Source organism: Nycticebus coucang, chromosome X (genome assembly GCF_027406575.1).
Source record: "Nycticebus coucang isolate mNycCou1 chromosome X, mNycCou1.pri, whole genome shotgun sequence".
Lineage (NCBI taxonomy): Eukaryota > Metazoa > Chordata > Mammalia > Primates > Lorisidae > Nycticebus > Nycticebus coucang.
In genome coordinates, this window is record NC_069804.1 from 132,206,360 (window position 1) to 132,223,162 (window position 16,803).

The 16,803-nt window shown below is 38.0% G+C and overlaps 1 pseudogene; it reads right to left on the minus strand.

Moving 5' to 3' along the window:
- Positions 1–4,174: 4,174 nt before the first annotated feature.
- On the minus strand, positions 4,175–13,341 carry LOC128577015 (acireductone dioxygenase-like; annotated as a pseudogene).
- Positions 13,342–16,803: the final 3,462 nt, after the last annotated feature.

Genomic DNA, 16,803 nt, shown 5'->3' on the forward strand with positions numbered 1-16,803 from the left:
TAGTTTTGTAAGAAACTGCTGAACTGTCTTCCAAAGCGGCCATACCATTTTGCATTCCCATCAGCAATAAATGAGAATTCCTGTTGTTCCACATCTACACCAACATTTGATGTTCTTAGTGTTATGAATTTTGGCCATTCTAATCAGCTTGTAGCAGTATCTTGTTGTTGTTTTAATTTGCATCTCTGTGATGTTATGTGATGTGGAACATATTTTCATGTGCTTATTTACCATCTGTATATCTTCTTTGGTGAGTCGTCTCTTAAGGTTTTTGCTCCATTTTTCAATTGGGCTCTTATTGTGTTAGAATGACTTTAATTAAAAAGTCCAAATACAATAGATGCTGGCACGGATGTAGAGAGAAAGGAACACTTACATACACTTGATGGGACTGCAAATTAGTACACCCCCTATGGAAAACAGTATGGAAATTTCTTACTGTTGAGTTTTAAAGATTTCTTTGTATATTTTTGGAAACAGGCCTTTATTGTATGTGTCTGCAAAATTTTTCTCCCAGTTGTTGGCTTGTCTTCCCATTCTCTTGACATTGTCTTTCATGGGGCAGAAGTTTTTAATTGTAATGAAGTTTAGCTTGTCAATTGTTTCCTTAGCGAATCATGTTGTTCATGTTTTACAGAAAAAAAAAATCATAGTACCCAAAGTCATGTAGGTTTTCTCTTTCTAGAAGTTTCATAGCCTTTCATTTTACATTTAGCTCTGTGAACAATTTTGAGTTAATTTTTATGAAGAATGCAAGGTTTGTGTCTATACTTATTTCTTTGCATATGGATGTTCAGTTCTATCATCATTTCTTGAACAAAATATCATTTCTCCATTTTATTGCCTTTTGTTCTTTGTCAACATTCAGTTGACTATGTGGGTCTAATTCTGTTCTAGTGACCTATTTGTCTATTCTTTCACCAATACCACACTGCCTTTGTTATTATAGCTTTATAATAAGCCTTGAAGTAAGATAGGATCAGTTCTCCAAATTTGTTCTTCTCCTTCAAAATTGTTTTATCTACTTTGAATCTTTCACCTCTCCACATAAGCTTTAGAAAGAGTTTGTCAATATTCACAAAATAACTTGCTAGAATTTTCATTGGGTTGCATTGAATTTATACATGTAGATCAAGTTAGATAGAGCTGACATCTTAGGAGCAGAGAATATCTTTCCATTTATGTAAGTTCTTCTTTAATATTTTTCATTCGTTTTATAGTTTTCCTCACATAGATCTTGTACATATTTGTTATATTTATATGTTAGTATTTTAATTTTTCATGCTAATATAAATGGCATTGTGTTTTTAATTTATTTTTTTTTAATTTTTTTATTAAATCATAAGTGTATACAATGATATGATTATGGGGCATCATACACTCACTTCATAAACCATTTGACACATTTTTATCCCAGTGGTTAACATAGCCTTTCCGGCGTTATCTCAGTTACTGTGCCAAAACATTTATATTCTACATTTACCAAGTTTCGCAAATACCCCTGTAATATGCACCACAGGTGTGATCCCACCGATTCCCCTCCCTCTACCCACCCCCCCCTTTCCCACTTCCCCCTATTGTTAAGTTGTAGCTGGGTTATAGCTTTCATGTGAGAGTCCCAAATTAGTTTCATAGTAGGGCTGTGTACATTGGGTATTTTTTCTTCCATTCTTGGGATACTTTACTAAGAAGAATATGTTCCAGCTCCATCCATGTAAACATGAAAGAGGTAAAGTCTCCATTCATTGATAGTGTATGGAAAAGAGGTTGAGTTTTGTACATTAACCTTGTCTTCCAGAACCTTGCTATAATTGCTTATTAGTTCCAGGAGACTGACTTTGTTGATTATATTCTTCAGATTTTCTACATAGACAATCATGGCATCATTAAGCAAAGACAGCTTTATTTCTTCTTTCTCAAGCTATATACCTATTCTTCCTTTTCTACTCTTATTGTGTTATGTAGGACTTCCAGGATGATATGAAAAGCAGCAGTGAGAGGGAATATCCTTGCCTTCTTCTCAATCTTAGTAGGAAAGCTTTGTGCTTCTCATCATTAAGTATGGTATTAGTGGTAGGTTTTTTTGTAGATATTCTTCATTAACTTGAGGCAGTTTCCCTCTATATCTAATTCATTTACTGAGAGTTTTTATCATAAATCAGTGCCGATGTTGTAAAATGCTTTTTCTGCGTCTATTAATATGACTGTGATTTTTCTTCTTTAGTTTACTGATGTGATGGATTATACTACTGATTTTTGAATGTTGGAATAACCTTGTATGAAATAGCATACATGGCACAAATTCCACTTGTCCATGATGTGTAATTCTTTTTATGCAAATGTGGGTTTGATTTGCTAATATTTTGTTGAGAAATTTTTCATCTATGTCCATGAAAGATATTGGTCTGTAGTTTTCTTATTGTAATGCCTTTGTCTGGTTTTGGTTTTAGGGTAATGGTGACCTCAAAATGGGTAGGAAGTATTCCTTGTGCTGCCATATTCAAAAAGATATTGTAGAGAACTGGTATAAATTGTCCCTTAAATATTTGCCTGCTTGGTAGAATTCACTACCTGGGCCTGGTTCATTCTGCTTTGGAAGATTATTAATAACTAATTCAATTTATTCAATAGATATAGGACAATTCATATTGTCTATCTCTTCTTTTTGTAAGTAATAATCTCTTTTTAATGTTTCCTCCTTAAAAATGAACAAGTTCCATTTATAATGACCATTTAGAAATAAATCTTTAAAAAAATCACCAAACCAGTAGATCAGCACACATTTTTTTATTAATATTAAACCATAGCTGTGTATATCAACGCGATCATGGGGCACCATACACTGGTTTTATAAACAGTTTGCTTATAAACAGTTTGACACTTTTTGATCACACTGGTTAACATAGCCTTCATTTTAATTATTGAAATAAAACAATACTTGACAGAAGCCAGCCCTGGGATATCTGTGTTATTACCAGGCTACCCATGTACATTGTAATCCTAAAATTGAGACAGGGTTTACTCAAACATCTAAGGCTTGGAGTTTCCTCTGTGCAGTGGGAAACAGACCCCATAGACCAGTATGGAGGTGATACAAATCCTTAGAAAACAACTTGCCCTTGTAAAACATAAAGGCAACTTTGGGTTTTTATAAGATTATACAAACTAGGCGTAACTATCTCAGAATTGTTAAGGAGAAAATAATGTACCAATTCTCATTAAAATTCAAAAGCTAGATTTCAAAATAACCTAGAAATCTCACACGGAAACAATACTAACACAAATAATATATAAATTAATTATGAACATATACAATCACACAGAGACTCTAAAAGGGGTGGTTTGGACCAGGAAAAATGCCACCTACACCTGAATACAAGGCACAAGCCCATGGATTAACAAGTTGCAGAATATGTATACCATGGAATACTATTTAGCCATTAAAAAGATGGAGACTTTACATGTTTTGTATTAAACTGGATGGAAGTGGAATACATTATTCTTAGTAAAGCATCACAAGAATGGAGAGGCAAAAATAATACATACTCAATTCTGATATGAGTACATGGTGCGGGTGGAAGAAGGGGGGTTGCAGGAAGAGGGAAGGAGGGAGGGGCTGGGGGTGACGGAATGTGACACACCTCTTAGGGACCGGACAAAATAAGAGGAATTTTACCTAACAAATGCAATCAGTGTAACCCGGGTTCTTTTTACCCTCAACGAATCCCCCCTCCCCCCAAAAAACCAAGGTGGTTCCTTTATACTGAAGAAGGCAGTGACGTTAGCAACTCCAGAGTGCGCCCCTCATGTAAGGTATTCCCCCACACCTTTCTCCACCACAAGGTGTAATTTTGGGAGGAGAAAGTGTCTTGTCTGGTTAGCTGTGTTAGCTACTATGATACCTTCATAAAAAGCAAGCATAGTGGCATCGCATCCAGAACTGGAATCTGAGGAACTGTGTGTCAGGAGATGCAATGTTCACGTGTTTGCGATGAAAAATTTACTGACACAATGCAGGGCTATTGGACTGCTAGCCTTGATCAAATAAGAAAAAATACAGGGGCTTGTTCACATTTCCAAGCTCCTCCCACGTAAAAAATCAATTTTAGCTCCTTTCATTAAACAATATTCTGGTCAAATAATCTTGCATAGGAAAGATAATTTAGCTTCAAGTCTACCATACAAAAAAGAGAAAAGGATTTATTTTCCAGTCAGTTATCATGTTCAGGACCTTCCCAAGGCGCGTGTCAGTTCCCAGGGAGCACCACCATGCTGTCGGTGTCAGAAATTTCACCTACTGTTCCCGGGCGTCGAAATGGTCAGCCTGCCGGTTGTTTGCCGTCCATACTGGGTTTCCCACAAACATCCGCATGGCCTTCACTTAATTCTCATCCATGGTGAAGCAGTGATAGATTCCCTCGGGGACCATTATGATGTCCCCTTTCTCCATGTAGATCCGGATCCATTTGTCCTCTGCATCTTGTACATCAAAGTACCTGCTGCCATCGGATCTCAGCATCCAAGTGTAAGGGCTCCTCATAAAACATCTTAATCTTTTCTTCATAGTTCGGTAGTTTATCTTTGGTTATGGTTATTATGTCCATCCCGGAGTAGTTTCTCTCTCTTCCAATCTTTTCTAATTCTGGATCATTCTCATATTTGTCAGCATCCAGCTTCCACAAAAGCACCCCAAAATAGCACAGCTGCTCCAAGCCCACCAGGCGGCCTGGCTCCAGACGATGGGACTGCCTGGGGTCGTCGTGGGTCTCCTCCATGTACCAAGCCTACACATGGCCCCCGTGGGAGGGTTCAGATGCCACAGTTGCTCCAGAGCCTGGAGCCCACAAGGGCCTGTTTCTTCCTGTGTGACAAAATGCATTTCAAGATAGGGGTCCAATTCCTTTAGTTTATCAAAATTTGTGAGCATAGGGTTGTTTATAATACTTCTTTATTAGTCTTTTTTTTTTTTTTGGTTTTTGGCCGGGGCTGGGTTTGAACCCGCCACCTCCGGCATATGGACTGGCACCCTACTCCTTGAGCCACAGGCACCGCCCTCTTTATTAGTCTTTTTTTTTTTTTTTTTTTTTTGGCTGGGGCTGGGTTTGAACCCGTCACCTCCGGCATATGGGACTGGCGCCCTACTCCTTGAGCCACAGGCGCCGCCCTCTTTATTAGTCTTTTAAAAATGTACATAAGATCAGTGCTATGACCTTTTTTCATTTCTGATGTTGGTAATTTGCATTCTCTTCTCTTTCTTTCCTTTTTTTTTTTGAGACAGAGCCTCACTCTCATTAGAGCACTGTGACATCACAGCTCACAGCAACCTCAAACTTTGGGGCTTAAGCAATTCTGTTGCCTCAGCCTCCCAAGTAGCTGGGATTACAGGCGCTCACCACAGTGTGCAGCTATTTTTTTGTTGCAGTTGTTTAGCTGGCCCGGGTTGAGTTTGAACCCTCCACCCAGGGTGTATGTGGCTGGCTCCGTAACCACTGTGCTACCTGCACCGAGCCTCTTCCCTTTTTTCTTGGTTACAGGCTTATCAATTTTATTAATCTTTTCAAAGAACCAGGTTTTGGTTTTATTTATTTCCTTTATTGATTTTCTGCTTTCAATTTGATTGCTGTCTGCCCTGATTTTTATTTCTTTTCTTCTGCTTACTTTGGATTTAATTTGCTCTTCTTTTCTATTTCAGATTAATATAAGGGTACATTCAATTAGGTTACATTATTTGCATTTGTTAGGAAAAGTCCAAGTTGTATTTGAGCCCTCTTTTCTGGCTTCCTAAGGTGAAAGCTTGGTTATTGGTTTTAGATTATTATTATTTTCTAATATAATTATTCAATGCTATAAGTTTTCCTCAAAGACTGCTTTCACTGCATCCCACAAGTTCTAATAAGTTGTATTTTCATTTTCTTTTAGTTCAACATATTTTTAAATTTATTTTGAAGTTTTTTTTAAACCTACATGCTTTTTTTGTTGTTGTTGTTGGAAACAGGGTCTCACTTTATCGCCCTTGGTAGACTGTGGGGGCATCACAGCTCACAGCAACCTCCAACTCCTGGGCTTAGACGATTGTCTTGCCTCAGCTTCCCAAGTAGCTGGGACTACAGGCATCAACCACCAGGCCATAATTTTTTGTAGAAGTTGCAGTTTGGCTGGGGGGAACCTGCCACCCTCAGTATATGGGGCTGGTGCCCTACCCACTGAGCCCCCTACATGTCTTTTACGTGTGTGTTGTTTAATCTGCAACTATTTGGGGATTTCCAGATTATCTTTCTGTTATTGGTTTCTAATTTCATTGTGGTCTGATAGCAGATATTACATGATTTCTATTTTTTTTTAATTTGATTAGATGGCCCAGAATGTGGTTTATCAATGGTGAATGTTCCATCAGCTTGAGAATAATGTGTATTCTGCTGTTGTTCAATGAAGTAATCTATAGATGTTCATTATATCAGGCTGAGTAATGGTGTTGAGTTTAACTCTGCCCTTAGAATTTATTTTCTTGGCCTGCTAGATCTGTCCATTTCTGATAGAGGGATTTTGAAGTTTCTGACTATAGTAGTGAGTCTTCTGTTTCTTCTTGTAGTTCTATCAGTTTTTGCCTCACATATTTTGATGTTGTGGTGTTAGGCACAGCAGTCCTTCTGGAGATTAAGGATTGTTATGTTTAGTTGGAAAATTGGATTATCATTATGTAATTCCCCTCTTTATCACTGATATCTTTTCTTGGTCTGAAATTTGCTGTGTTGAAAATCAATATATTATAAATGTAGCTATCCTGGATTCTTGTGATTGGAATCTCCTTCATCTTTTTACTTTTAATCTATTTGTCTTCATGTTTAAAGTGAGGGGTTTTTTTTATAAGCAATATACCCTTGGGTCTTGTTTCTTAGTCCTCTCCAGCAATCTCTTAATTTCTGCATTTAAACCACTGATGTTCAAAATGATTGCTAATGCAAGTTGGATTAATATACACCACATTTGTTACTATTTTCTATTTCTTCTCCTTATTATTTGTTTCAAATTTTCTCTTCTACTCTTTTTATGCCATTTAGTTTTAATTGAACATTTTATATGATTATAATGTCTGTCCTTTATTAGCATATCACTTGTACTTCTTTCATTACTTTATTGTGTTTGCCTTAAATTTTACAATATACATTTAACTAATCCAATTCCACTTTTAAATGGCACTATGCTACTTCATTGGTAGTGTAAGTAACTTATAGTAATGAAATAATTCTAATTCATCTTTCCCAACCCTAGAATCATTGCCATGATTCATTTGCTTCTACATAGCACATAAATATATATAATTTAATATATTGTTGCTATTTTTGAACAAACTGGTATCTTTTAAGATCAATTAAGAACAAGAAACAAATTTTTGATTTTATTGTTACTTATCCCTTTTCCAATGATCTTCATTAATTTATGTAAATAGAGTTTCTGACCCTTACCACTTTTTTTTTCTCTTTAAAGAATTTCTTTGGCCAGCGCCCGTAGCTCAGAGGGTAGGGTGCCAGCCATATACACTGAGGCTGGTGAGTTCGAACCTGGCCCAGGCCAGCAAAAACAACAATGATAACTGCAAAAACAACTACAATGAAAAAATAGATGGGCTTGGTGGCAGGTGCCTGTAAGTCCCAGCTACTTGGGAGACTGAGGCAAGAGAATCGCTTGAGCCTAAGAGTTTGAGGTTGCTGTGAGCTATGATGCCATGGCACTCTACTCAGGGTGACAGCTTGAGACTCTGTCTCAAAGAAAAAAAAGAATTTCCTTTAACATTTCTTACAAGGCAGGGTTACTGCAACAACTTTTCTCAATTTTTGTTGGTCTATGAAAGTCTTTATTTCTTTTTCACTTTTGAAGGACAATTTTGCATGGTACAGCATTCTAGGTTTTTTCCCATTACTTTAAATATTTCACTTTACTTGCTTCTTGGTTGCATGATTTTTGCAGACAGGTCAGAAAGTAAGATACAGTTCTTATTTTTGATGTACCTTAGTTAAGGTGTTTTGTACTTACGACTTTTTTCAGGATTTGTTCTTTATCTGTCTTTGCTTTGCTTTTCTTATTATTAAATCATAGCTGTGTACATTAGTGCAGTCAAGTGGTACAATGTGCTGGTTTCATATAAAATCTGAAATATTTTCATCAAACTAACATAGCCTTCATGGCATTTTCTTAGTTATTGTGTGAAGACATTTGAATTCTGCATTTAGTAAGTTTCGCTGGTACCCATTCTAAGAAGCACCATAGGTGTGGCCCCACCAATTATCCTCCCTCCACCCCAACGTCCCCCTCCCTTCCCTCCCTTGGTCCATTCCCCATATTCTTGTGCTATAGTTGGATTATAGCCTTCATATGAAAGCTATAAATTAGCTTCATAGTAGGGCTGAGTACATTGGATACTTTTTCTTCCATTCTTGAGATACTTTGCTAAGAAGAATATGTTCCATCTCCATCCATGCAAACATTAAAGAGGTAAAGTCTCCATCTTTATTTAAGGGTGCATAATATTCCATGGTATACATGTACAACAATTTATTAATACATTCGTGGGTCAATGGGCACTTGGGCTTCTTCCATGACTTAGCAATTATGAATTGGGCTGCAATAAACATTCTGGTACAGATGTATTTGTTATATTGTGATTTTTGTCTTCTGGGTATATACCTAGTAAAGGAATTATAGGATTGAATGGCAGATCTATTTTTAGATCTCTAAGTGTTCTCCAAACGTCTTTCCAAAAGGAATGTATTAATTTGCATTCCCACCAGCAATGTAGAAGAAAAGTGTTTTCCCTGCACTTTCTTCTAGTATTTTTATATTTTCATGTGTTAAGTTTAAATCTTTTATCCAGTGAGAGTCTATCTTAGTTAATGGTGAAAGGTGTGGGTCCAGTTTCAATCTTCTACAGGTCGCCAGCCAGTTCACCCAGAACTGTTTGTTAAATAGGGAGTCTTTTCCCCCACTGAATGTTTTTAATTGGCTTGTCAAAGATCAAATAACAGTAAGTATCTGGATTCATCTCTTGGTTCTCTATTCTGTGCCAGACATGTACCTCTCTGTTCTTGTGCCAGTACCATGCTGTTTTGATCACTATTGATTTATAGTACAGTCTCAGGTCTGGAAGCGTGATTTCTCCTGCTTTGTTTTTATTTCCGAGTAATGTCTTGGTTATTCGAGGTTTTTTCTGATTCTGTAGAAAACAAAGTATTATTTTTTTGAGATCTTTAAAATATGACAATGGAGCCTTAATAGGAATTGCATTAAAATTATATATTGCTTTGGGTAGTATAGACATTTTAATAATGTTGATTCTTCCCAGCCATGAAGCATGGTATGTTTTTCCATTTGTTAACTTCTTCAGCTATTTCTTTTATTAAAGTTTCATAGTTCTCTTTATACAGATCTTTCATGTCCTTTGTTAGGTAAACTCCCAAATATTTCATCTTCTTTGGCACTATTATGAAAGGGATGAAGTCCTTGACTGTTTTTCGGGCTTGGTTATTATTGGTATATATAAAGGCTACAGATTTATGGGTGTTGATTTTGTAGCCTGAGACATTGCTATATTCCTTGATCACTTCTAAAAGTTTTGTAGTAGAATCCCTGGTATTTTCCAGATATACAATCATATCTTCTGCGAAGAGTGAAAGTTTGATCTCTTCTGACCCTATGTGGATACCCTTGATCACCTTTTCTTCCCTAATTGCAATGTCTAAAACTTCCATTACAATGTTAAAGAGCAATGGAGACAATGGGTAACCTTGCCTGGTTCCTGATCTGAGTGGAAATGATTTCAATTTAACTCCGTTCAAAATGATGTTGGCTGTGGGTTTGCTGTAGATGACCTCTATTAGTTTAAGAAATGTCCCTTCTATACCAATTTTCTTAAGTGTTCTGATCACGAAGGGATGCTGGATATTATCAAAATCTTTTTTTGCATCAATTGAGAGAATCATATGGTCTTTATTTTTTAGTTTGTTTATGTGCTGAATTACATTTATAGATTTATGTATATTGAACCAGCCTTGAGACCCTGGGATGAATCCCAGTTGGTCATGTTGTATAATTTTTTTGATGTGTTATTGGATTCTGCTTGTTAGGATCTTATTAATATTTTTGCATCAATATGCATTAGTGATATTAGTTTATAATTTTCTTTTCTTGTTGGGTCTTTCCCTGGTTTAGGGATCAAGGTGATGTTTCCTTCATAGAATGTATTGGGTAATATTCCTTCTTTTTCTATATTTTGGAAGAAGTTTAGTAATATAGGCACTAGTTCTTCTTTAATGGTTTGGTAGAATTCTGATGTGAAGCCATCTGGTCCTGGGCTTTTCTTTTTGGGAGATTTTGTATAGTTGATGCTATTTCCAAACTTGATATAGGCCTGTTCAAAATTCCCACTTCATTCTGGCTAAGTCTTGGTAGGTAGCGTGCTTTTTGATTTATTGTTCTGTTGTATATTTCTTTTGTTTTCAATTTCATTTAATTCTGCTCTAATTTTGGTTATTTCTTTTCTTCTACTGGGTTTGGGGTTGGAATGTTCTTCCTTCTCCAGTTGCTTGAGATGTCCCATTAAGTTATTAACTTCCTTTCTTTCCGTTTTCTTGAGGAAGGCTTACAGTGCTATAAATTTCCCTCTTGGGACGGCCTTTGCAGCATCCCAGAGTTTCTGATAATTCATGTCTTCATTGTTGTTTTTTTCTGAAAATTTGGTAATTTCCTTCTTAATCTCATCTATGACCCATCTATTCTTCAGCATAAGGTTATTTAGCTTCCTTGTTTTTGTATGAGTATGCAGATTTCTGTTGTTATTGAGTTCAACTTTTATTCCATGATGGTCTGAGAAGATGCAAGGAATAATTTCTATTTTTTAATATTTGCTGACATTAGATTTCTGGCCTAGGATGTGGTCGATTTTTGGAGTATGTTCCATGCTCTGATGAGAAGAATGTGTATTCAGTTTTGTTGGGATGGAATGTTCTGTAGATATCTGTCAAGTCCAGATGTTGAATAATTAAGTTTAAATCTAAGATTTCCTTGCTTAGTTTCTTTTTGGAAGATCTATCCAGCACTGCTAAAGTTGTGTTAAAATCTCCAACTACTATGGAACTGGAGGAAATCAAGTTGCTCATGTCTGTTAGAGTTTCTCTTATAAATTGAGGTGCATTCTGGTTGGATGTATAAATATTAATAATTGAAATCTCATCATATTGAGTATTACCTTTAACAAATATGAAGTGTCCATCCTTATCCATCCTTATTTTGGTTGGTTTAAAGCCTAGTGCTTCTGCGAATAGGATTGCAATGCCCACTTTTTTCTGCTTTCTATTTGCCTTGAATATAGATGACCATCCCTTCACCTTGAGTCTATATTTATCTTTTAAGGTAAGATGAGATTTTTGTATATAGGAGATATCTGGCCTGATTTTTTGTATCCAGTCAGCCAACCTGTGCCTCTTTATAGGACAATTTAAACCATTCACATTAATTGAGAATATTGATAAGCCTTTTGAGAGTCCGGTGGATATTTTTAATCCTTTTGCAACTGTGGAAGTTGGAATTGGTCAAAAGTTTCTGGGTGAGTTTACCTTTGTAGTGGAGGATTACGCTGGTCATTATGTAGGATAGGTCTGAGAATATCCTGGGAGTGCTGGTTTAGTTATGGCAAATTTCTTCAACATGTGAATGTCATTAAAGTATTTAATTTTTCCATCATAAATGAAACTCAGTTTAGCTGGATACAGGATCCTGGGTTTAAAGTTATTTTGTTTTAGGAGATTAAAAGTCGATGACCGGGCGGTGCCTGTGGCTCAGCGGGTAGGGCGCCGGTCCCATATGCCGGAGGTGGCGGGTTCAAACCCAGCCCCGGCCAAATAAAAAAAATTAAAAAAAAAAAAAAAAGTCGATGACCATCCTCTTCTAGCTTGAATGGTTTCAGCAGAGAGATCTACAGTTATTCTAATATCCTTCCCCTTGTAGGTTATGGTTTTCTTACATCTGGCTGCTTTCAGAATTTTCTCCTTCATATTAACTTTAGTGAAATTGATTATGATGTGTCTGGGGGATATCTTATTCGGGATGAGTCATGCTGGAGTTCTGAAACTAAGTGCTATCTGAATTTCAGAATCTCTTGGCCATGTCTGGAAAGTTCTGTTTCATAATCTCATGAGGAAGAGACTCTGTGCCTTGTGAAGTCACTTCGTTGCTTTCAGGGATCTCTATAAGGTGAATATTGGTTTTCTTCTAATTATCCCAGAGCTCTCTGAGAAAGTGATCAGTTTTTGCCCTCCATTTCTCTTCCTTTTTGAGAGTTTGGGAGCATTTGAAAGCTTTGTCTTCAATGTCAGAAATCCTTTCTTCTGCTTGCTCCATTCTGTTACTGAGGGATTCTACTGTATTTCTCAGATCATTGAGGGCTGCAACTTCTTGTCTCAATGTGTCAAAATCTTTGGTCATTTTGTCTTTGAATTCATTGAATTCTTGAGATATTTTTTGGATTGCTGCTTGAAATTCTTATTCGATCTTATTTGCTATCCAGATTCTGAATTTGATTTCTGACATCTCAGCCATTTGTTTATGCATGGGATCTTGTGCTGTGTCTGCTTTGTTGTTCCTTGGGGGAGTTGATCTATTCTGATTATTCATATTGCCAGAGTTTTTCAGTTGATTCCATCCCATTATTGTTTTTCACTGTTTCCTCTGGCTGTCCTCAGAGTTGGGGAGGTGTCTCTCCAAGATCAGACCCTAGCAGGATCACTCTATTGTTGCTGGATGTTTGTAAGGAGTGACCCTGTGTAGCTCCTCTGGGATTGTCCCAGTCAGGGAGTTCTGGCTGTGGGAGCAGCTCTGGCGTGTGGCACACCCGGATCCAGCAACAGGGTGGGGGATGATGCACACATCATTCTGGGAGTACCTGGTGCCCAGTGACTTTGGCACAGAGAGCCTGGGGCTCCAGCAGTCTCTGGCCAGGAGGAGGGCTCCACGCAGAGGCAGGGAGGGCTCTGGAGGGAGGGCATGGGTTGCACAGCTTCCAGAGTCCCTGGCCAGACAAGCGGGGCTGGTGCGGAGGCAGAGAGGGTACAGGAGTGAGGATGTGGGTTGCATGGCTCCTGGAGTTTCTGGCCAGGGCAGGCGGAGGCCTGGCAGGCGTGGGGCACGAGGCCATGCAGTTACCAGTGGAGTCCCTGGCTGGGGCAGGTGCAGGTCACTGGGCTGCGTGGTTGCCAGCGGAGTCCCTGGCTGGGGTCGGGGGAGGCTCAGCATGACACCTGGAGTCTCTTGTGGGGGAGTGTGTTTGGTCTGGCAGACAGGGAAGGGGGGCATTGCTCACGGACCTCCTTTCTCGGTCTCAGCAGGGGTTAGGTTTCTGGTACATCAGGTAAGGGGGGAAGGGTGTGATGGGAGTTCAGAATGGCAGAGAAGACTTTAGTTCAGTTTTTCTGCCTAGCAAGAGAGTGTTCAGAGTCACAGCAGGGTCCCTCTGAGGAAGGACCCACTTCCCACAGCACTCACCCGTAGGGTGAGACAAGAGGTCCACAGTTCACCACTTGTCTGTAGAAAACCCGTAGGAGCAAACGAAGAGAAAAAAAAGAAATGAGACAGAAAAACAAACAACAACCCCCCCCCCCACAGCTTTCTTGGGGGAGGGAACGGACACTTTTCCTTTCAGATGAATTTTGTACCTGAAGGTTGGTTTCTTGGTGTCACAGCTTGTCTCAGCAGATGTGACCTGTAGTTTTCATTTCTCTCTCAGCTGGGCTCCCAGTCTTCAGCATAATTGGGCTGTTTCTGGATGTTATCTTTCCCTTTGGATAGGAGCCTCTTTCGAAAGCTGTTTCCAGTCGGCCATCTTGGCCCCCCCACCACTTTTTTTTGAGACAGAGCCTCACTTTGTTGCCCTGGGTAGAGTGTCATGACATCATAGCTCACAGCAACCTCAAACACTTGGGCTCAAGAGATCCTCTTACCTTGACCTCCTCAGTAGCTGGGATTACAGTTGCCTGCCATAGTGCCCAGCTATTTTCTAGAGATGAGGTCTCACTTTTGCTCAGGCTATTCTCAAGCTCATGAGCTCAAGTGATCCACATGCCTTCAGCCTCCCAGAGTGCTAGGATTATAGGTGTGAGTCACCACACCTGGCCTAGTCTTTATCTTTGATTTTCTGTAGTTGGACAATAATATTCCCAGGTGTAAATTTTTTGGTAATTTTTGGAGTTTTATGGAACCATAGTTTGATGCCTGACATTAATTTGGGAAAACTATCAGTCATTATTGTTTCAATTTTTTGTTCCTTTGTTTCTTTATTTTTTTTTTATAAATTCTCATTATGTAATTGTCCAAGTGATCTTAGATATTCTGTTCTGTTTTTTTTTTTTTTTTCAAGTCTTTTTTCTGTTTATTTTTGAGCTTTGGCATCTTATATAGAGATATGTTCAAGTTCAGAGATTCTTTCCTCACCTGTGTAGTTCAGAGATTCTTTCCTCACCTGTGTCCAGTCTAATAGTAAGTCCACCAAAGCCATTCTTCATTTCTATTACAAAAATGTATTTTACCTCTAGCATTTCTTTTTGGTCCTTTCTTACAATTTCCATCTCTCTCCTTACATCACCCATCTGTTCTTGTGCATTGCATTTTCTACTTTATTTGTTGAGTACTTAGCATCTTACTCAAAGTTGTTTTAAATTCCAAGTCTGATAATTTCAACATTCCTGCCACATTTGAGTCTGGTCTGATGTCTCTTCAAACTGTACTTTTTGCTTTTTCATACATATTATGGTTTTTTCTTGATAGCCAGACCTGATGTGCTTGGTAAAAGTAACTTCTGTAAATATGTCTTTTGTAATGTAGTGTAAAATATGAGGAGAGGAGAAAGTGTTCTATGGTCCTCTAAGTGTCAGTCTTTTAGTGATCATTTATCTCTGGAAGTGAACTTTTTTTCTTTTCTTTTCTTTCTTTTTTTTTTATTTTTATTTTTTGTAGTTTTTGGCCAGGGCTGGATTTGAACCTGCCACCTCTGGCATATGGGGCCGGTGCCCTACCCCTTTGAGCCATAGGCGCCGCCCTGGAAGTGAACTTTTATAAGTTCTTCTTAGTCTCTATCCCCCTTTAGTATAACATGGCTAGAGTAATCTGAAATTAGGTATTTCCTTTCCTACAGCGGAGTATGGAGGGTGATTGTTAAGCTCTCACCTGAGTTCCTTGAATTTTTTACAGTGAGGATATACTTATGTACTATTATTTGTAATAAAAACTAGTAAATTTAATTAAAACATTAAATTTAATTAAAGAAAAAGCGCCTGTCAAAACAATAAAGTCAAGTTGCTTTAAGGGGAGGAAAAGGGAAATTTTATGTGCCAAATTCTATGTCTTTGAGGACAACCTTAGAAATATGAACATCATGGTAAGACAGCCTGCTTTGGGGATACTCAAGAAGGCTGTAAACTCTGTGCTGAAGCAACTTAAAAGGGTGGCTGAGAGTCCTTGGGATGTACGTTCAAAGTGTTTCAGTATCCTATTTTGAAGAGCACCAAGAATTATCTAGATTTAAGAGAGTGAGGAGAATGGAGTGCATGTTAAGAAGAGGAAAGCAAAGAAGGAAATGCATAGAGCCATGAGCCAGTAATGTAATCTGGCAGTATACATGAGATCAAATATGGCAGAAAAATGAGATCTCCTCTCTCTTTATCACCAAATGTATTTGATCTGTACCATTTCTCTAGAAATGCCAGAGAGAGAGAGATTTGTGTGTGTGTGAGTGTATAAAAAATAAGGCTGAGCATGGATTATATCTGTTCAGAGTTCTAGTTGCAAGAAACAAAACCTACTCTAGTTATTTAAAGCAATAAAGACATTTGTTAATGGATATTAGGTGGCTCGTAGTATCATTGAGAGGGCTGAAGAAACAAGCTTAAGGCTAAGATTCCAGGAATACCCTAAACCACACCATAAAACTGACCTGACAAGGAGAAATTGCGGATTCTGCTACTGCCAAACATTAACTGCCAGGGGACTCAACTTGACTGAAACTGCTACCTACTACCATCAGTACCAATGCCATGTTTGTGCTGCTGCTACTCCTGAAAGTTGGATGCTTCTGCCAGCACTTGTGCCAGAAAAAATGAGAGCTCTTTGCAGAGCCAGTTTTTCGTGTTGCTCACTTGCAAATTAACATCTCATAAGTGCCTATTTGGCAGATCCTAGGTTACATGCCTGCTTTCTAGCAGCAAGGGAGGCTAGAAATTTGATATCTGACTTCTACAATTAAAGAGTACCCTGAATTATATGTTTTTTTTTTTTTTTTTCTAAATTAGGAAATTGAGAAGACAACGAAAAATCAATGATCACCTTTGAAGATAGATTTGGGTCAGATTTTGAAAAGCTTTTTATACCTATGTAAAAAAGTTATACTATATCTATGTAGGCAATGAGGAATAGGCAAAGGTTTTTATTTCTTTTTTTGATTTCAGATTAATATAAGAGTACATACGATTAGGTTACATCGTTTGCATTGGTTAGGTAAAGTCTGTGTTGTACATGAGTTCTTTACCCAGGAGGTGTGCCATATGCCCTTACACTGGGAGTTTATGAACCCCCTTCCTCCTACTTCCCATCCACTTCTTGAATTTAATTGTGTTTTTCTCTCCTGTGGACCTATAGTTGTTCATCTAGTAGTTTCAAATTAGTATTGAGTACATGGGATGCTTTCTTTTTGATTGTTGGGATACTTTATTAAGGAGAATGTCTTCCATATTTTTCCAGGTAAATAAGAAAGATGTAAAGTCTCCA